This window comes from Pseudophryne corroboree, chromosome 5 (assembly GCF_028390025.1).
Source record: "Pseudophryne corroboree isolate aPseCor3 chromosome 5, aPseCor3.hap2, whole genome shotgun sequence".
In the NCBI taxonomy this organism is placed as follows: Eukaryota; Metazoa; Chordata; class Amphibia; order Anura; family Myobatrachidae; genus Pseudophryne; species Pseudophryne corroboree.
The window spans coordinates 2,727,745-2,749,413 of NC_086448.1; the positions used below are offsets into that span (position 1 = coordinate 2,727,745).

The 21,669-nt window shown below is 53.0% G+C and overlaps 1 protein-coding gene across 2 annotated transcripts in view; it reads left to right on the forward strand.

The window, feature by feature from the left end:
* Window positions 1–894: 894 nt before the first annotated feature.
* The window catches only part of CPSF1 (cleavage and polyadenylation specific factor 1), a 465,036-nt gene continuing 444,261 nt past the window's right edge, over window positions 895–21,669 (forward strand). For both annotated transcript variants that reach the window (XM_063921055.1, XM_063921056.1), the window contains exon 1: window positions 895–993. The gene's annotated coding sequence lies outside the window, so the exon portion shown is untranslated. The remainder of the gene's footprint in view (window positions 994–21,669) is intronic.

The window sequence follows — 21,669 nt, forward strand, 5'->3', positions numbered from 1 at the left end:
AGTAAATCTGGCGAGCGCAGATTCTGCATTGGTTCCTCCGGTGAGCGCAGACTCTGCATTGGTTCCTCCGGTGAGCGCAGACTCCGCATTGGCTCCTCCGGCGACTGCAGATTTCTAATTGGCTCCTCCGGCGAGCGCAGACTCCGCATTGGTCGCTCCGCTGAGTACAGACTCCGCATTAGTAAATCTGGCAGGCAGAGACTCCGCATTGGTCCCTACGCTGAGTGCAGACTCCGCATTGGTTCCTCCGGTGAGCGCAGACTCCGCATTGGTTCCTCCGGTGAGCGCAGACTCCGCATTGGTTCCTCCGGTGAGCGCAGACTCAGCATTGGTTCCTCCGGTGAGCGCAGACTCCGCATTGGTTACTCCGGCGAGTACAGACTCCGCATTGGTTCCTCCGGTGAGTGCAGATTTCTAATTGGTTCCTCCGGTGAGAGCAGACTCTGCATTGGCTCCTCCAGCGAGCGCAGACTCTGCATTGGTTCCTCCGGCGAGCGCAGACTCCGCATTGGTTCCTCCGGTGAGCGCAGACTCCGCATTGGTTCCTCCGGTGAGCGCAGACTCCGCATTGGTTACTCCGGCGAGCGCAGACTCTGCATTGGTTCCTCCGGCGAGCGCAGACTCCGCACAGTAGCAGAGAATGGCTCACCTCCAGGAACATCACTGGGTGCGGTCTGTGCGCATCTCCCGCCCGCACTCATTACCCTGTATTCTGCCTATTCCCACTTATAGCGGCTGTCACATTGGAGGACCAAGATGGCGGCGAGAAAGACTCAGCCCTGCGCGGCCAGGGTGTACTAAAATGGCGCCCACTGACCTATCCCTTACCTCTGTGATGCCAACGTGGGTGTACAAATATGGCGGAACATGTCCTCCCTTTGTCGTCATGGAGACAGCGGAAGTACCTCTCCAGCCCGGAACTCGGCGTCTGCGGTACCGGATATCCGGCTAGTTTGTATTTTCCTCTCCAGGCGTGGGGACCCGAAGTGTGAGGTGAATACTGCGGGGTTATACTCAGTGGTAGTGTATGCGGGAGTGGGGCTGACGGGAGGGAGTGTGCTGGGGGGAAATCTGCCAATCTATACCGGGTCTCTGCCCTCCCTACATTATCAGCCCCCCATAGTGTCCCTACATTATCAGCCCCCCCATAGTGTCCCTTCATTATCAGCCCCCCCATAGTGTCCCTACATTATCAGCCCCCCATACTGTCCCTACATTATCGCCTCCCCCCCCATAGTGTCTCTACATTATCCCTCCCCCCATAGTGTCCCTACATTATCAGCCCCCCCACATTATCAGCCCCCCCATAGTGTCCCTACATTATAAGTGTCCAACACATATAGTGTCCCTACATTATCCCTCCCACCATAGTGTCCTTACATTATCAGTCCCCCATAGTGTCCCTACATTATCAGTCCCCCATAGTGTCCCTACATTATCAGCCCCCCATAGTGTCCCTACATTATCAGCCCCCCATAATGTCCCTACATTATCAGCCCCCCATAGTGTCCCTACATTATCAGCCCCCCATAGTGTCCCTACATTTTCAGTCCCCCAAACTGTCCCTACATTATTGCCTCCCCCTCATAGTGTCTCTACATTATCCCTCCCCCCATAGTGTCCCTACATTATCAGCCCCCCATAGTGTCCCTACATTATCCCTCTCACCTTAGTGTCCCTACATTATCAGCCCTGCATAGTGTCCCTACATTATCCCTCCCACCATAGTGTCCCTACATTATCCCTCTCACCTTAGTGTCCCTACATTATCCCTCTCACCTTAGTGTCCCTACATTATCCCTCCCACCTTAGTGTCCCTACATTATCTTTCCCACCATAGTGTCCCTACATTATCAGCCCCGCATAATGTCCCTACATTATCAGCCCCCCCATAGTGTCCCTACATTATCCCTCCCACCATAGTGTCCCTACTTTATCCCTCCCACCATAGTGTCCCTACATTATCAGCCCCCCCCATAGTGTCCCTACATTATCCCTCCCACCATAGTGTCCCTACATTATCAGCCCTGCATAGTGTCCCTACATTGTCCCTACATTATCCCTCCCACCATAGTGTCCCTACATTATCCCTCCCACCATAGTGTCCCTACATTATCCCTCCCACCATAGTGTCCCTACATTATCCCTCCCACCATAGTGTCCCTACATTATCCCTCCCACCATAGTGTCCCTACATTATCCCTCCCACCATAGTGTCCCTACTTTATCCCTCCCACCATAGTGTCCCTACATTATCAGCCCCCCCCATAGTGTCCCTACATTATCCCTCCCACCATAGTGTCCCTACATTATCAGCCCTGCATAGTGTCCCTACATTGTCCCTACATTATCCCTCCCACCATAGTGTCCCTACATTATCCCTCCCACCATAGTGTCCCTACATTATCCCTCCCACCATAGTGTCCCTACATTATCCCTCCCACCATAGTGTCCCTACATTATCAGCCCTGCATAGTGTCCCTACATTGTCCCTACATTATCCCTCCCACCATAGTGTCCCTACATTATCCCTCCCACCATAGTGTCCCTACATTATCCCTCCCACCATAGTGTCCCTACATTATCCCTCCCACCATAGTGTCCCTACATTATCCCTCCCACCATAGTGTCCCTACATTATCCCTCCCACCATAGTGTCCCTACATTATCCCTCCCACCATAGTGTCCCTACTTTATCCCTCCCACCATAGTGTCCCTACATTATCAGCCCCCCCATAGTGTCCCTACATTATCCCTCCCACCATAGTGTCCCTACATTGTCCCTACATTATCCCTCCCACCATAGTGTCCCTACATTATCCCTCCCACCATAGTGTCCCTACATTATCCCTCCCACCATAGTGTCCCTACATTATCCCTCCCACCATAGTGTCCCTACATTATCCCTCCCACCATAGTGTCCCTACATTATCCCTCCCACCTTAGTGTCCCTACACTATATGCCCCCCGTAGTGTCCCTACATTATCCCTCCCACCATAGTGTCCCTGCATTATTCCTCCCACCATAGTGTCCCTACATTATCCCTCCCACCATAGTGTCCCTACATTATCCCTCCCACCATAGTGTCCCTACACTATATGCCCCCCGTAGTGTCCCTACATTATCCCTCCCACCATAGTGTCCCTACACTATATGCCCCCCGTAGTGTCCCTACATTATCCCTCCCACCATAGTGTCCCTACATTATCCCTCCCACCATAGTGTCCCTACATTATCCCTCCCACCATAGTGTCCCTACACTATATGCCCCCCGTAGTATCCCTACATTATCCCTCCCACCATAGTGTCCCTACATTATCCCTCCCACCATAGTGTCCCTACACTATATGCCCCCCGTAGTGTCCCTACATTATCCCTCCCACCATAGTGTCCCTACATTATCCCTCCCACCATAGTGTCCCTACATTATCCCTCCCACCATAGTGTCCCTACACTATATGCCCGCCGTAGTATCCCTACATTATCCCTCCCACCATAGTGTCCCTACACTATCCCTCCCATCATAGTGTCCCTACATTATCCCTCCCACCATAGTGTCCCTACACTATATGCCCCCCGTAGTATCCCTACATTATCCCTCCCACCATAGTGTCCCTACACTATATGCCCCCCGTAGTGTCCCTACATTATCCCTCCCACCATATTTTCCCTACATTATCCCTCCCACCATAGTGTCCCTACATTATCCCTCCCACCATAGTGTCCCTACACTATATGCCCCCCGTAGTGTCCCTACATTATCCCTCCCACCATAGTGTCCCTACATTATCCCTCCCACCATAGTGTCCCTACATTATCCCTCCGACCATAGTGTCCCTACATTATCCCTCCGACCATAGTGTCCCTACATTATCCCTCCCACCATAGTGTCCCTACATTTTCAGCCCCCCTATAGTGTCCCTACATTATCCCTCACCCCATAGTGTCCCTACATTATCCCTCCCACCATAGTGTCCCTACATTATCCCTCCCACCATAGTGTCCCTACATTATCCCTCCCACCATAGTGTCCCTACACTATATGCCCCCCGTAGTATCCCTACATTATCCCTCCCACCATAGTGTCCTTACATTATCCCTCCCACCATAGTGTCCCTACACTATATGCCCCCCGTAGTGTCCCTACATTATCCCTCCCACCATATTTTCCCTACATTATCCCTCCCACCATAGTGTCCCTACATTATCCCTCCCACCATAGTGTCCCTACACTATATGCCCCCCGTAGTGTCCCTACATTATCCCTCCCACCATAGTGTCCCTGCATTATTCCTCCCACCATAGTGTCCCTACATTATCCCTCCCACCATAGTGTCCCTACACTATTAGCCCCCCGTAGTGTCCCTACATTATCCCTCCCACCATAGTGTCCCTACATTATCCCTCCCACCATAGTGTCCCTACATTATCAGCCCCCCTATAGTGTCCCTACATTATCCCTCCCACCATAGTGTCCCTACATTATCCCTCCCACCATAGTGTCCCTACATTATCCCTCCCACCATAGTGTCCCAACATTATCCCTCCCACCATAGTGTCCCTACACTATATGCCCCCCGTAGTATCCCTACATTATCCCTCCCACCATAGTGTCCCTACATTATCCCTCCCACCATAGTGTCCCTACACTATATGCCCCCCGTAGTGTCCCTACATAAGTGATTTTCAACCTTTTTTTGACTCGCGGCACACCTAACAATTCCTTTAAAATTGCCAATGCGTGTTATCTGCCTCCCACGGGGAAAAAAACAAAAAACCATACACACTGGCCCCCACAGATATCAAGCACATTGGCCCCCACAGATATAAATCAAACACACTGCCCCACCCTCCCCTGTAATAGTACACACTGCCCCCACAGTAATGGCAACCTGTAGTCCTGTTTATTCCTGGCTGGAGAAGTATGAGCAGAGCAGTCCGCAGGCAGGGGCACACACCAGCAGGCGGGCGGGAATGTCACAGCACGTCACCATAGGTCACGGCCAAGTCGCGGAAGAGCTGAATACGCTGCCTGAGCCCGACGGCAGACAGACCTAGGTATCTCTGGGAGGAGGAGGGCGGCAGCGGAGCACTGTCTGCTGTCAGCGGGCGGCGTAGCATTGTGTAGGACAGTGATTTTCAACCTTTTTTTTTACTCGCAGCACACCGAACAATATTTTAAAATTGCCGAGGCACTCCATCAGTTCCTCACAGGAAAAAAACACAGACATTGGCCCTCACAGGAAAAAAAATCCACACATACATTGGCCTACACAGAAAAAACAATCACATTGTTCCCCCCCATAAATCCTTATTCTCCCCACATAAATCCTATTGTTCCCCACAAGAGAAATAACATAACAAATATTAGCCCCTACCGGTCAACTGTCCTCCTCCCTGTCCCTCAGTGGCGGGGGTTGTTCATATTGGAGTGCTGCGAATACTGAGCAGCGGGCGGTCGGGCAGGTGTGGATGTGGGTTGGCAAGGAAAGCTGTGTATGCAGGCAGGAACTGGAAAATGTGTATGCAGGCGGGTGGGCTGGCTGGGTGGTGAGACGCGGCGGCTGTGACCTATGATATCACACCGCCGCGTTTTTAAGGCACAGGTCACGGCCGGAGCACGACTGATCCTCTAAGAAGAGCCCGGGCCAACAGTTCACTCTGGAGGTGCAGGAAGCTGCTCTGACTCTGCGGCACACTGGTGGAAAAAGCTTGGTGTAGGACATCTCTGGTGCGCGGTGGGCTGCGGCACACATGACAACCGCTGGCGGCACACTAGTGTGCTGCGACACAGCGGTTGAAAAACGCTGCTCTACATAGTGTCCCTACATTATCAGCCCCCCATAGTGTCCCTACATTGTAAGCCCCCCCATAGTGTCCCTACATTGTAAGCCCCCCCATAGTGTCCCTACATTGTAAGCCCCCCCCCATAGTGTCCCTACATTGTAAGCCCCCCCATAGTGTCCCTACATTGTAAGCCCCCCCATAGTGTCCCTACATTGTAAGCCCCCCCCCCATAGTGTCCCTACGTTATCAGTCCCCCCCATAGTGTCCCTACGTTATCAGTCCCCCCATAGTGTCCCTACGTTATCAGTCCCCCTATAGTATCCCTACGTTATCATTCCCCCCATAGTATCCCTACGTTATCATTCCCCCCATAGTGTCCCTACGTTATCAACCCCCCCATAGTGTCCCTACGTTATCAGTCCCCCCATAGTGTCCCTACGTTATCAGTCCCCCCATAGTATCCCTACGTTATCAATCCCCCCATAGTATCCCTACGTTATCAGTCCCCCCATAATGTAGGGACACTATGGGGGGGCTGATAATTATCAGTATCCCTACGTTATCAATCCCCCCATAGTATCCCTACGTTATCAGTCCCCCCATAGTGTCCCTACGTTATCAGTCCCCCCATAGTGTCCCTACGTTATCAGTCTCCCCATAGTATCCCTACGTTATCAGTCTCCCCATAGTGTCCCTACGTTATCAGTCCCCCCATAGTGTCCCTACGTTATCAACCCCCCCATAGTGTCCCTACATTATCAGTTCCCCCCATAGTGTCCCTACATTATCAGTTCCCCCCATAGTGTCCCTACATTATCAGTCCCCCCATAGTGTCCCTACGTTATCAGCCCCCCCCCCATAGTGTCCCTACATTATCAGCCCCCCATAGTGTCCCTACATTATCCCTCTCACCATAGTGTCCCTACATTATCAGCCCTGCATAGTGTCCCTACATTATCCCTCCCACCATAGTGTCCCTACATTATCCCTCTCACCTTAGTGTCCCTACATTATCCCTCCCACCTTAGTGTCCCTACATTATCCCTCCCACCTTAGTGTCCCTACATTATCTTTCCCACCATAGTGTCCCTACATTATCAGCCCCGCATAATGTCCCTACATTATCAGCCCCCCCATAGTGTCCCTACATTATCCCTCCCACCATAGTGTCCCTACTTTATCCCTCCCACCATAGTGTCCCTACATTATCAGCCCCCCCCATAGTGTCCCTGCATTATCCCTCCCACCATAGTGTCCCTACATTATCAGCCCTGCATAGTGTCCCTACATTATCCCTCCCACCATAGTGTCCCTACATTATCCCTCCCACCATAGTGTCCCTACATTATCCCTCCCACCATAGTGTCCCTACACTATATGCCCCCCGTAGTGTCCCTACATTATCCCTCCCACCATAGTGTCCCTACATTATCCCTCCCACCATAGTGTCCCTACATTATCCCTCCCACCATAGTGTCCCTACATTATCCCTCCCACCATAGTGTCCCTACATTATCCCTCCCACCATAGTGTCCCTACATTATCCCTCCCACCATAGTGTCCCTACATTATCCCTCCCACCATAGTGTCCCTACATTATCCCTCCCACCATAGTGTCCCTACATTATCCCTCCCACCATAGTGTCCCTACATTATCCCTCCCACCATAGTGTCCCTACATTATCCCTCCCACCATAGTGTCCCTACATTATCCCTCCCACCATAGTGTCCCTACATTATCCCTCCCACCATAGTGTCCCTACATTATCCCTCCCACCATAGTGTCCCTACATTATCCCTCCCACCATAGTGTCCCTACATTATCAGCCCCCCTATAGTGTCCCTACATTATCCCTCCCACCATAGTGTCCCTACATTATCCCTCCCACCATAGTGTCCCTACATTATCAGCCCCCCTATGGTGTCCCTACATTATCCCTCCCACCATAGTGTCCCTACATTATCCCTCCCACCATAGTGTCCCTACATTATCCCTCCCAACATAGTGTCCCTACATTATCCCTTCCACCATAGTGTCCCTACATTATCCCTCCCACCATAGTGTCCCTACATTATCCCTCCCACCATAGTGTCCCTACATTATCAGCCCCACCATAGTGTCCCTACATTATCCCTCCCACCATAGTGTCCCTACATTATCCCTCCCACCATAGTGTCCCTACATTATCCCTCCCACCATAGTGTCCCTACATTATCCCTCCCACCATAGTGTCCCTACATTATCCCTCCCACCATAGTGTCCCTACATTATCCCTCCCACCATAGTGTCCCTACATTATTCCTCCCACCATAGTGTCCCTACATTATCCCTCCCACCATAGTGTCCCTACATTATCCCTCCCACCATAGTGTCCCTACACTATATGCCCCCCGTAGTGTCCCTACATTATCCCTCCCACCATAGTATCCCTACATTATCCCTCCCACCATAGTGTCTCTACATTATCCCTCCCACCATAGTGTCCCTACACTATATGCCCCCCGTAGTATCCCTAAATTATCCCTCCCACCATAGTGTCCCTACATTATCCCTCCCACCATAGTGTCCCTACACTATATGCCCCCCGTAGTGTCCCTACATTATCCCTCCCACCATAGTGTCCCTACATTATCCCTCCCACCATAGTGTCCCTACATTATCCCTCCCACCATAGTGTCCCTACATTATCCCTCCCACCATAGTGTCCCTACACTATATGCCCGCCGTAGTATCCCTACATTATCCCTCCCACCATAGTGTCCCTACATTATCCCTCCCACCATAGTGTCCCTACATTATCCCTCCCACCATAGTGTCCCTACACTATATGCCCCCCGTAGTATCCCTACATTATCCCTCCCACCATAGTGTCCCTACACTATATGCCCCCCGTAGTGTCCCTACATTATCCCTTCCACCATATTTTCCCTACATTATCCCTCCCACCATAGTGTCCCTACATTATCCCTCCCACCATAGTGTCCCTACACTATATGCCCCCCGTAGTGTCCCTACATTATCCCTCCCACCATAGTGTCCCTACATTATCCCTCCCACCATAGTGTCCCTACACTATATGCCCGCCGTAGTATCCCTACATTATCCCTCCCACCATAGTGTCCCTACATTATCCCTCCCACCATAGTGTCCCTACATTATCCCTCCCACCATAGTGTCCCTACACTATATGCCCCCGTAGTATCCCTACATTATCCCTCCCACCATAGTGTCCCTACACTATATGCCCCCCGTAGTGTCCCTACATTATCCCTCCCACCATATTTTCCCTACATTATCCCTCCCACCATAGTGTCCCTACATTATCCCTCCCACCATAGTGTCCCTACACTATATGCCCCCCGTAGTGTCCCTACATTATCCCTCCCACCATAGTGTCCCTACATTATCCCTCCCACCATAGTGTCCCTACATTATCCCTCCCACCATAGTGTCCCTACATTATCCCTCCCACCATAGTGTCCCTACATTATTAGTGTTCACTCTAGGATTTTTTTAGGGCAGGGTGCTGATCACGGGGAGGGCACATTTTTCATTCGTGAGGGCACATTTTTCATTCGTGAGGGCACATTTTTAAGTTAGAAGGGCCAAATCAGGTACATACTATAATGCTTGGTGCTCCCATTCCTATAGGTGAAAGCATGGACAGTGCGCGCCGGAGGCGTGCAGCAAAAATTTAGGGGAGTTGTTTCGTGGGGAAGGGGCGTGACCACATAATAGTACCAAATCACATTATACCACACAATAGTGCTGCTTATACACATTGCACCAGGTAGAACCTCCTATACACACTGCGCCAGGTAGAGCACGTTATACATATTGCGCCAGATAGAGCACGTTATACACATTGCACCAGGTAGAACCTCCTATACACACTGCGGCAGGTAGAGCACGCTATACATATTGCGCCAGGTAGAGCACGTTATACACATTGCACCAGGTAGAACCTCCTATACACACTGCGCCAGGTAGAGCACGTTATACATATTGCGCCAGATAGAGCACGTTATACACATTGCACTAGGTAGAACCTCCTATACACACTGCGCCAGGTAGAGCACGTTATACATATTGCGCCAGGTAGAGCACGTTATACACATTGCGCCAGGTAGAGCACGTTATACACATTGCACCAGGTAGAGCACGTTATACACATTGCACCAGGTAGAACCTCCTATACACACTGCGCCAGGTAGAGCACGTTATACATATTGCGCCAGATAGAGCACGTTATACACATTGCACCAGGTAGAACCTCCTATACACACTGCGGCAGGTAGAGCACTGAGGCACACTGCACCAGGGAGAGAACACTGAGGCACACTGCACTAGGGAGAGAACACTGAGGCACACTGCACTAGGGAGAGAACGCTGAGGCACACTGCACTAGGGAGAGAACACTGAGGCACACTGCACTAGGGAGAGAACACTGAGGCACACTGCACCAGGGAGAGAACACTGAGGCACATTGCACCAGGGAGAGAACACTGAGGCACATTGCACCAGGGAGAGAACACTGAGGCACACTGTAACAGGGAGAGAACACTAGGAGGAAGGGGAGGACGGGCACAGGGCAGATGCAGAGCGGCACTCACAGTTGCGGAGGAAAGCGCTGTGCCGGGTCAGCGGGGTCGGTCTCTTGATGCTGACGGCGGAGCCCAGGTCAGCGCGCAGCGCCATGGTGAGGGGGAATCAAACCATGCCGGAGGACTGGCGGGAGACACTGCAGGCTCTGATTGGCTGCTCCTCCCCACTGCACGCTGGCCCTGTCTCCGCCTTCAGCTGAGAGCTATCAGCGCGGCGGGGGGGAGAAGTGCCAGCGCGGCGGGGGGGAGAAGTGCCAGCGCGGCGGGGGGGAGAAGTGACAGCGCGGCAGGGGAAAGAAGTGACAGCGCGGCGGGGGAAAGAAGTGACAGCGCGGCGGGGGGAGAAGAGCAGTCCTTAGCAGGGCGGCAGGGCGGGCACAAACGGGCAGGGCGGCATTCTGTCACTCAAAAAAGGGGCAGGGCGCAGCGCCCTGCAAAAGAAGCTTAGAGTGAACACTAATTATCCCTCCCACCATAGTGTCCCTACACTATATGCCCGCCGTAGTATCCCTACATTATCCCTCCCACCATAGTGTCCCTACATTATCCCTCCCACCATAGTGTCCCTACATTATCCCTCCCACCATAGTGTCCCTACACTATATGCCCGCCGTAGTATCCCTACATTATCCCTCCCACCATAGTGTCCCTACATTATCCCTCCCACCATAGTGTCCCTACATTATCCCTCCCACCATAGTGTCCCTACATTATCCCTCCCACCATAGTGTCCCTACATTATCCCTCCCACCATAGTGTCCCTACATTATCCCTCCCACCATAGTGTCCCTACATTATCCCTCCCACCATAGTGTCCCTACATTATCCCTCCCACCATAGTGTCCCTACATTATCCCTCCCACCATAGTGTCCCTACATTATCCCTCCCACCATAGTGTCCCTACATTATCCCTCCCACCATAGTGTCCCTACATTATCCCTCCCACCATAGTGTCCCTACATTATCCCTCCCACCATAGTGTCCCTACATTATCCCTCCCACCATAGTGTCCCTACATTATCCCTCCCACCATAGTGTCCCTACATTATCCCTCCCACCATAGTGTCCCTACATTATCCCTCCCACCATAGTGTCCCTGCATTATTCCTCCCACCATAGTGTCCCTGCATTATCCCTCCCACCATAGTGTCCCTACATTATCCCTCCCACCGTAGTGTCCCTACATTATCCCTCCCACCATAGTGTCCCTACATTATCCCTCCCACCATAGTGTCCCTACATTATCCCTCCCACCATAGTGTCCCTACATTATCCCTCCCACCTTAGTGTCCCTACATTATCCCTCCCACCATAGTGTCCCTACACTATATGCCCCCCGTAGTGTCCCTACATTATCCCTCCCACCATAGTGTCCCTGCATTATTCCTCCCACCATAGTGTCCCTACATTATCCCTCCCACCATAGTGTCCCTACACTATATGCCCCCCGTAGTGTCCCTACATTATCCCTCCCACCATAGTATCCCTACATTATCCCTCCCACCATAGTGTCTCTACATTATCCCTCCCACCATAGTGTCCCTACACTATATGCCCCCCGTAGTATCCCTAAATTATCCCTCCCACCATAGTGTCCCTACATTATCCCTCCCACCATAGTGTCCCTACACTATATGCCCCCCGTAGTGTCCCTACATTATCCCTTTCACCATAGTGTCCCTACATTATCCCTCCCACCATAGTGTCCCTACATTATCCCTCCCACCATAGTGTCCCTACATTATCCCTCCCACCATAGTGTCCCTACACTATATGCCCGCCGTAGTATCCCTACATTATCCCTCCCACCATAGTGTCCCTACATTATCCCTCCCACCATAGTGTCCCTACATTATCCCTCCCACCATAGTGTCCCTACACTATATGCCCCCCGTAGTGTCCCTACATTATCCCTCCCACCATAGTGTCCCTACACTATATGCCCCCCGTAGTGTCCCTACATTATCCCTTCCACCATATTTTCCCTACATTATCCCTCCTACCATAGTGTCCCTACATTATCCCTCCCACCATAGTGTCCCTACACTATATGCCCCCCGTAGTGTCCCTACATTATCCCTCCCACCATAGTGTCCCTACATTATCCCTCCCACCATAGTGTCCCTACACTATATGCCCGCCGTAGTATCCCTAAATTATCCCTCCCACCATAGTGTCCCTACATTATCCCTCCCACCATAGTGTCCCTACATTATCCCTCCCACCATAGTGTCCCTACACTATATGCCCCCGTAGTATCCCTACATTATCCCTCCCACCATAGTGTCCCTACACTATATGCCCCCCGTAGTGTCCCTACATTATCCCTCCCACCATATTTTCCCTACATTATCCCTCCCACCATAGTGTCCCTACATTATCCCTCCCACCATAGTGTCCCTACATTATCCCTCCCACCATAGTGTCCCTACATTATCCCTCCCACCATAGTGTCCCTACACTATATGCCCGCCGTAGTATCCCTACATTATCCCTCCCACCATAGTGTCCCTACATTATCCCTCCCACCATAGTGTCCCTACATTATCCCTCCCACCATAGTGTCCCTACATTATCCCTCCCACCATAGTGTCCCTACACTATATGCCCCCCGTAGTATCCCTACATTATCCCTCCCACCATAGTGTCCCTACACTATATGCCCCCCGTAGTGTCCCTACATTATCCCTTCCACCATATTTTCCCTACATTATCCCTCCCACCATAGTGTCCCTACATTATCCCTCCCACCATAGTGTCCCTACACTATATGCCCCCCGTAGTGTCCCTACATTATCCCTCCCACCATAGTGTCCCTACATTATCCCTCCCACCATAGTGTCCCTACACTATATGCCCGCCGTAGTATCCCTACATTATCCCTCCCACCATAGTGTCCCTACATTATCCCTCCCACCATAGTGTCCCTACATTATCCCTCCCACCATAGTGTCCCTACACTATATGCCCCCGTAGTATCCCTACATTATCCCTCCCACCATAGTGTCCCTACACTATATGCCCCCCGTAGTGTCCCTACATTATCCCTCCCACCATATTTTCCCTACATTATCCCTCCCACCATAGTGTCCCTACATTATCCCTCCCACCATAGTGTCCCTACACTATATGCCCCCCGTAGTGTCCCTACATTATCCCTCCCACCATAGTGTCCCTACATTATCCCTCCCACCATAGTGTCCCTACATTATCCCTCCCACCATAGTGTCCCTACATTATCCCTCCCACCATAGTGTCCCTACATTATCCCTCCCACCATAGTGTCCCTACATTATCCCTCCCACCATAGTGTCCCTACATTATCAGCCCCCCTATAGTGTCCCTACATTATCCCTCCCACCATAGTGTCCCTACATTATCCCTCCCACCATAGTGTCCCTACATTATCCCTCCCACCATAGTGTCCCTACATTATCCCTCCCACCATAGTGTCCCTACACCAGGCCTGGCCAACCTGTGGCTCTCCAGATGTTGTGAAACTACACATCCCAGCATGCCCTGCCAGAGTTTTAGCATTCCCTAATAGAAAAACTGTGGCAAAGCATGATGGGACTTGTAGTTTTACAACAGCTGGAGAGCCACAGGTTGGCCAGGCCTGCCCTACACTATATGCCCCCCGTAGTATCCCTACATTATCCCTCCCACCATAGTGTCCTTACATTATCCCTCCCACCATAGTGACCCTACACTATATGCCCCCCGTAGTATCCCTACATTATCCCTCCCACCATAGTGTCCCTACACTATATGCCCCCCGTAGTGTCCCTACATTATCCCTCCCACCATAGTGTCCCTGCATTATTCCTCCCACCATAGTGTCCCTACATTATCCCTCCCACTATAGTGTACCTACACTATATGCCCGCCGTAGTATCCCTACATTATCCCTCCCACCATAGTGTCCCTACATTATCCCTCCCACCATAGTGTCCCTACATTATCCCTCCCACCATAGTGTCCCTACATTATCCCTCCCACCATAGTGTACCTACACTCTATGCCCCCCGTAGTGTCCCTACATTATCCCTCCCACCATAGTGTCCCTGCATTATTCCTCCCACCATAGTGTCCCTACATTATCCCTCCCACTATAGTGTACCTACACTATATGCCCGCCGTAGTATCCCTACATTATCCCTCCCACCATAGTGTCCCTACATTATCCCTCCCACCATAGTGTCCCTACATTATCCCTCCCACCATAGTGTCCCTACACTATATGCCCCCCGTAGTGTCCCTACATTATCCCTCCCACCATAGTGTCCCTACATTATCCCTCCCACCATAGTGTCCCTACACTATATGCCCCCCGTAGTATCCCTACATTATCCCTCCCACCATAGTGTCCCTACATTATCCCTCCCACCATAGTGTCCCTACATTATCCCTCCCACCATAGTGTCCCTACACTATATGCCCCCCGTAGTGTCCCTACATCAGTGATTTTCAACCTTTTTTTGACTCGCGGCACACCTAACAATTCCTTTAAAATTGCCAATGCGTGTTATCTGCCTCCCACGGGGAAAAAAACAAAAAACCATACACACTGGCCCCCACAGATATCAAGCACATTGGCCCCCACAGATATAAATCAAACACACTGCCCCTCCCTCCCCTGTAATAGTACACACTGCCCCCACAGTAATGGCAACCTGTAGTCCTGTTTATTCCTGGCTGGAGAAGTATGAGCAGAGCAGTCCGCAGGCAGGGGCACACACCAGCAGGCGGGCGGGAATGTCACAGCACGTCACCATAGGTCACGGCCAAGTCGCGGAAGAGCTGAATACGCTGCCTGAGCCCGACGGCAGACAGACCTAGGTATCTCTGGGAGGAGGAGGGCGGCAGCGGAGCACTGTCGGCTGTCAGCGGGCGGCGTAGCATTGTGTAGGACAGTGATTTTCAACCTTTTTTTTTACTCGCAGCACACCGAACAATATTTTAAAATTGCCGAGGCACTCCATCAGTTCCTCACAGGAAAAAAACACAGACATTGGCCCTCACAGGAAAAAAAATCCACACATACATTGGCCTACACAGAAAAAACAATCACATTGTTCCCCCCCCATAAATCCTTATTCTCCCCACATAAATCCTATTGTTCCCCACAAGAGAAATAACATAACAAATATTAGCCCCTACCGGTCAACTGTCCTCCTCCCTGTCCCTCAGTGGCGGGGGTTGTTCATATTGGATTGCTGCGAATACTGAGCAGCGGGCGGTCGGGCAGGTGTGGATGTGGGTTGGCAAGGAAAGCTGTGTATGCAGGCAGGAACTGGAAAATGTGTATGCAGGCGGGTGGGCTGGCTGGGTGGTGAGACGCGGCGGCTGTGACCTATGATATCACACCGCCGCGTTTTTAAGGCACAGGTCACGGCCGGAGCACGACTGATCCTCTAAGAAGAGCCCGGGCCAACAGTTCACTCTGGAGGTGCAGGAAGCTGCTCTGACTCTGCGGCACACTGGTGGAAAAAGCTTGGTGTAGGACATCTCTGGTGCGCGGCGGGCTGCGGCACACATGACAACCGCTGGCGGCACACTAGTGTGCTGCGACACAGCGGTTGAAAAACGCTGCTCTACATAGTGTCCCTACATTGTAAGCCCCCCCATAGTGTCCCTACATTGTAAGCCCCCCCATAGTGTCCCTACATTGTAAGCCCCCCCATAGTGTCCCTACATTGTAAGCCCCCCCATGGTGTCCCTACATTGTAAGCCCCCCCCATAGTGTCTCTATATTGTAAGCCCCCCCATAGTGTCCCTACATTCTAAGCCCCCCCATAGTGTCCCTACATTGTCCCTACGTTATCATTCCCCCCATAGTATCCCTACGTTATCAGTCCCCCCATAGTATCCCTACGTTATCAGTCCCCCCATAGTGTCCCTACGTTATCAACCCCCCCATAGTGTCCCTACGTTATCAGTCCCCCCATAGTGTCCCTACGTTATCAGTCCCCCCATAGTATCCCTACGTTATCAGTCCCCCCATAGTATCCCTACGTTATCAGTCCCCCCATAGTGTCCCTACGTTATCAGTCCCCCCATAGTATCCCTACGTTATCAGTCCCCCCATAGTGTCCCTACGTTATCAGTCCCCCCATAGTGTCCCTACGTTATCAACCCCCCCATAGTGTCCCTACATTATCAGTTCCCCCCATAGTATCCCTACGTTATCAGTCCCCCCATAGTATCCCTACGTTATCAGTCCCCCCATAGTGTCCCTACGTTATCAGTCCCCCCATAGTATCCCTACGTTATCAGTCCCCCCATAGTGTCCCTACGTTATCAGTCCCCCCATAGTGTCCCTACGTTATCAACCCCCCCATAGTGTCCCTACGTTATCAACCCCCCCATAGTGTCCCTACATTATCAGTTCCCCCCATAGTGTCCCTACATTATCAGTCCCCCCATAGTGTCCCTACGTTATCAGCCCCCCCGATAGTTTCCCTACATCACTACTCCTTATAATGATCCCTCCTCCATAGTGTCTCTATGCCATCTCCCCAAAGAATCACTACATCATTTCCCAGAATATCTCTACATTACACCCCACCTATAGGGTCTTTATATTATTCCTCCCCCATAGTGTCCCTACCTGGTGTAATGGTTAGCATTACTGCCACACATGGGTTACATTTTCACCATGACCCTAACTGTGTGGAGTTTGTATATTCTCCCCGTGCTTGTGTGGCTTCCTCCCACTCTCCAAAATATACTGGTAGGGTAACTGGCTCCAAACAACAATGAAATTGACCATACATAGTCTCCCTGCATCACCCCCCCTATAGTCTCCCTGCATCACCCCCCCCCTCCCTATAGTCTCCCTGCATCACCCCCCCCCCTATAGTCTCCCTGCATCACCCCCCCCTATAGTCTCCCTGCATCACCCCCCCCCTCCCTATAGTCTCCCTGCATCACCCCCCCCTATAGTCTCCCTGCATCACCCCCCCTATAGTCTCCCTGCATCACCCCCCCTATAGTCTCCCTGCATCACCCCCCCGCCCTATAGTCTCCCTGCATCACCCCCCCCTATAGTCTCCCTGCATCACCCCCCCCCCTATAGTCTCCCTGCATCACCCCCCCCTATAGTCTCCCTGCATCACCCCCCCCTAAAGTCTCCCTGCATCACCCCCCCCCTATAGTCTCCCTGCATCACCCCCCCCTATAGTCTCCCTGCATCACCCCCCCTATAGTCTCCCTGCATCACCCCCCCCATAGTCTCCCTGCATCACCCCCCCCCTCCCCCTATAGTCTCCCTGCATCACCCCCCCCCCCCTCCCTATAGTCTCCCTGCATCACCCCCCCCCATAGTCTCCCTACATCACCCCCCCTATAGTCTCCCTACATCACCCCCCCTATAGTCTCCCTGCATCACCCCCCCCCTCCCTATAGTCTCCCTGCATCACCCCCCCCTATAGTCTCCCTGCATCACCCCCCCCCCTATAGTCTCCCTGCATCACCCCCCCTATAGTCTCCCTGCATCACCCCCCCCTCCCTATAGTCTCCCTGCATCACCCCCCCCCTCCCTATAGTCTCCCTGCATCACCCCCCCCCCATAGTCTCCCTGCATCACCCCCCCCCCTATAGTCTCCCTGCATCACCCCCCCCTATAGTCTCCCTGCATCACCCCCCCCTATAGTCTCCCTGCATCACCCCCCCTATAGTCTCCCTGCATCACCCCCCCCCTATAGTCTCCCTGCATCACCCCCCCTATAGTCTCCCTGCATCACCCATCACCCCCCCTATAGTCTCCCTGCATCACCCCCCCTATAGTCTCCCTGCATCACCCCCCCCTATAGTCTCCCTGCATCACCCCCCTTATAGTCTCCCTGCATCACCCCCCCTCCCTATAGTCTCCCTGCATCACCCCCCCCCTATAGTCTCCCTGCATCACCCCCCCTATAGTCTCCCTGCATCACCCCCCCCTATAGTCTCCCTGCATCACCCCCCCTATAGTCTCCCTGCATCACCCCCCCCTATAGACTCCCTGCATCACCCCCCCCCTATAGTCTCCCTGCATCACCCCCCCTATAGTCTCCCTGCATCACCCCCCCTATAGTCTCCCTGCATCACCCCCCCCTATAGTCTCCCTGCATCACCCCCCCCTATAGTCTCCCTGCATCACCCCCCCTCTCCCTATAGTCTCCCTGCATCACCCCCCCCCCTATAGTCTCCCTGCATCACCCCTCCTATAGTCTCCCTGCATCACCCCCCCTATAGTCTCCCTGCATCACCCCCCCTATAGTCTCCCTGCATCACCCCCCCTATAGTCTCCCTGCATCACCCCCCCCTATAGTCTCCCTGCATCACCCCCCCTGTAGTTTCCCTGCATCGTCACCCCCCCTGTAGTTTCCCTGCATCGTCACCCCCCCCTGTAGTTTCCCTGCATCGTCACCCCCCCTGTAGTTTCCCTGCATCGTCACCCCCCCTGTAGTTTCCCTGCATCGTCACCCCCCCTGTAGTTTCCCTGCATCGTCACCCCCCCTGTAGTTTCCCTGCATCGTCACCCCCCCTGTAGTTTCCCTGCATCGTCACCCCCCCTGTAGTTTCCCTGCATCGTCACCCCCCCTGTAGTTTCCCTGCATCGTCACCCCCCCTGTAGTTTCCCTGCATCGTCACCCCCCCTGTAGTTTCCCTGCATCGTCACCCCCCCTGTAGTTTCCCTGCATCATCTCCCTCCATAGTGTCCCTGCATCATCTCCCTCCATAGTGTCCCTACGTTATCCCCCCTATAGTGTCTCTACAGCATCCTCTACCCATATTGTCCTTAATAGTGTCCCTACCTCAGCCCCCTTCCCCCCTATACTGTCACTCAGCACTGCACCATCCCCACATTACCTCCATAGTTACCCCCCCCCCACCCAGAGTGTCACTACATCATCCCCCAACCTTCCCTTCCCCCTATACTGTCACTCAGCACTGCACCATCCCCCACATTACCTCCATAGTACCCCCCCCCCACCCAGAGTGTCACTACATCATCCCCCAACCTTACCCTTCACCCCTATTATGTCACTCAGCACTGCACCATCCCCCACATTACCTCCATAGTCCCCCCCCCACCCAGAGTGTCACTACATTATCCCCCAACCTTTCCCTTCCCCATTATAATGTCACTCAGCACAGCACCATCCCCCACATTACCTCCATAGTCCCCACCCTCCCACCCAGAGTGTCACTACATCATCCCCCAACCTTTCCCTTCCCCCCTATAATGTCACTCAGCACCTCACCATCCCCCACGTTACCTCCATAGTCCTCCCTCCCTCCCACCCAGAGTGTCACTACATCATCCCCCAACCTTTCCCTTCCCCCCTATAATGTCACTCAGCACTGCACCATCCCCCACATTACCTCCATAGTCCCCCCCCCACCCACCCACCCACCCACCCAGAGTGTCACTACATCATCCCCCAACCTTTCCCTTCACCCCTATTATGTCACTCAGCACTGCACAATCCCCCACATTACCTCCATAGTCCTCCCTCCACCCAGTGTCACTACATCATCCCCCAACCTTCCCCTTCCCCCCTATAATGTCACTCAGCACTGCACCATCCCCCACATTACCTCCATAGGCCCCCCCCCCCCACCCCCACCCAGAGTGTCACTACATCATCCCCCAACCTTTCCCTTCCCCCCTATAATGGCACTCAGCACTGCACAATCCCCCACATTACCTCCATAGTACCCCCCCCCCCACCCAGAGTGTCACTACATCATCCCCCAACCTTTCCCTTCCCCCTATAATGTCACTCAGCACTGCACAATCCACCACATTACCTCCATAGTCCCCACCCTCCCACCCAGAGTGTCACTACATCATCCCCCAACCTTTCCCTTCCCCCCTATAATGTCACTCAGCACTGCACAATCCCCCATATTACCTCCATAGTACCCCCCCCCACCCAGAGTGTCACTACATCATCCCCCAACCTTTCCCTTCACCCCTATTATGTCACTCAGCACTGCACCATCCCCCACATTACCTCCATAGTCCCCCCCCACCCAGAGTGTCACTACATCATCCCCCAACCTTTCCCTTCCCCCCTATAATGTCACTCAGCACTGCACAATCCCCCACATTACCTCCATAGTCCTCCCTCCACCCAGAGTGTCACTACATCATCCCCCAACCTTCCCCTTCCCCCCTATAATGTCACTCAGCACTGCACCATCCCCCACATTACCTCCATAGCCCCCCCCCCACCCAGAGTGTCACTACATCATCCCCCAACCTTTCCCTTCCCCCCTATAATGGCACTCAGCACTGCACAATCCCCCACATTACCTCCATAGTACCCCCCCCCCCACCCAGAGTGTCACTACATCATCCCCCAACCTTTCCCTTCCCCCTATAATGTCACTCAGCACTGCACAATCCACCACATTACCTCCACAGTCCCCACCCTCCCACCCAGAGTGTCACTACATCATCCCCCAACCTTTCCCTTCCCCCCCTATAATGTCACTCAGCACTGCACAATCCCCCACATTACCTCCATAGTACCCCCCCCCCCCCACCCAGAGTGTCACTACATCATCCCCCAACCTTTCCCTTCCCCCTATAATGTCACTCAGCACTGCACCATCCTACACATTACCTCCATAGTCCCCCCCCCACCCCCACCCAGAGTGTCACTACATCATCCCCCAACCTTTCCCTTCCCCCCTATAATGTCACTCAGCACTGCACCATCCCCCACATTACCTCCATAGTCCCCCCCCCCCCTCCTCCCACCCAGAGTGTCACTACATCATCCCCCAACCTTTCCATTCCCCCCCTATAATGTCACTCAGCCCTGCACCATCCCCCACATTACCTCCATAGTCGTCCCCCCCCACCCAGTGTGTCACTACATCATCCCCCAACCTTTCCCTTCCCCACTATAATGTCACTCAGCACTGCACCATCCCCCACATTACCTCCATAGTCCCCCCTCCTCCCACCCAGTGTCACTACATCATCCCCCAACCTTTCCCTTCCCCCTATAATGTCACTCAGCACTGCACCATCCCCCACATTACCTCCATAGTCCCCCCCCCACCCAGAGTGTCACTACATTATCCCCCAACCTTTCCCTTCCCCATTATAATGTCACTCAGCACAGCACCATCCCCCACATTACCTCCATAGTCCCCACCCTCCCACCCAGAGTGTCACTACATCATCCCCCAACCTTTCCCTTCCCCCCTATAATGTCACTCAGCACCTCACCATCCCCCACGTTACCTCCATAGTCCTCCCTCCCTCCCACCC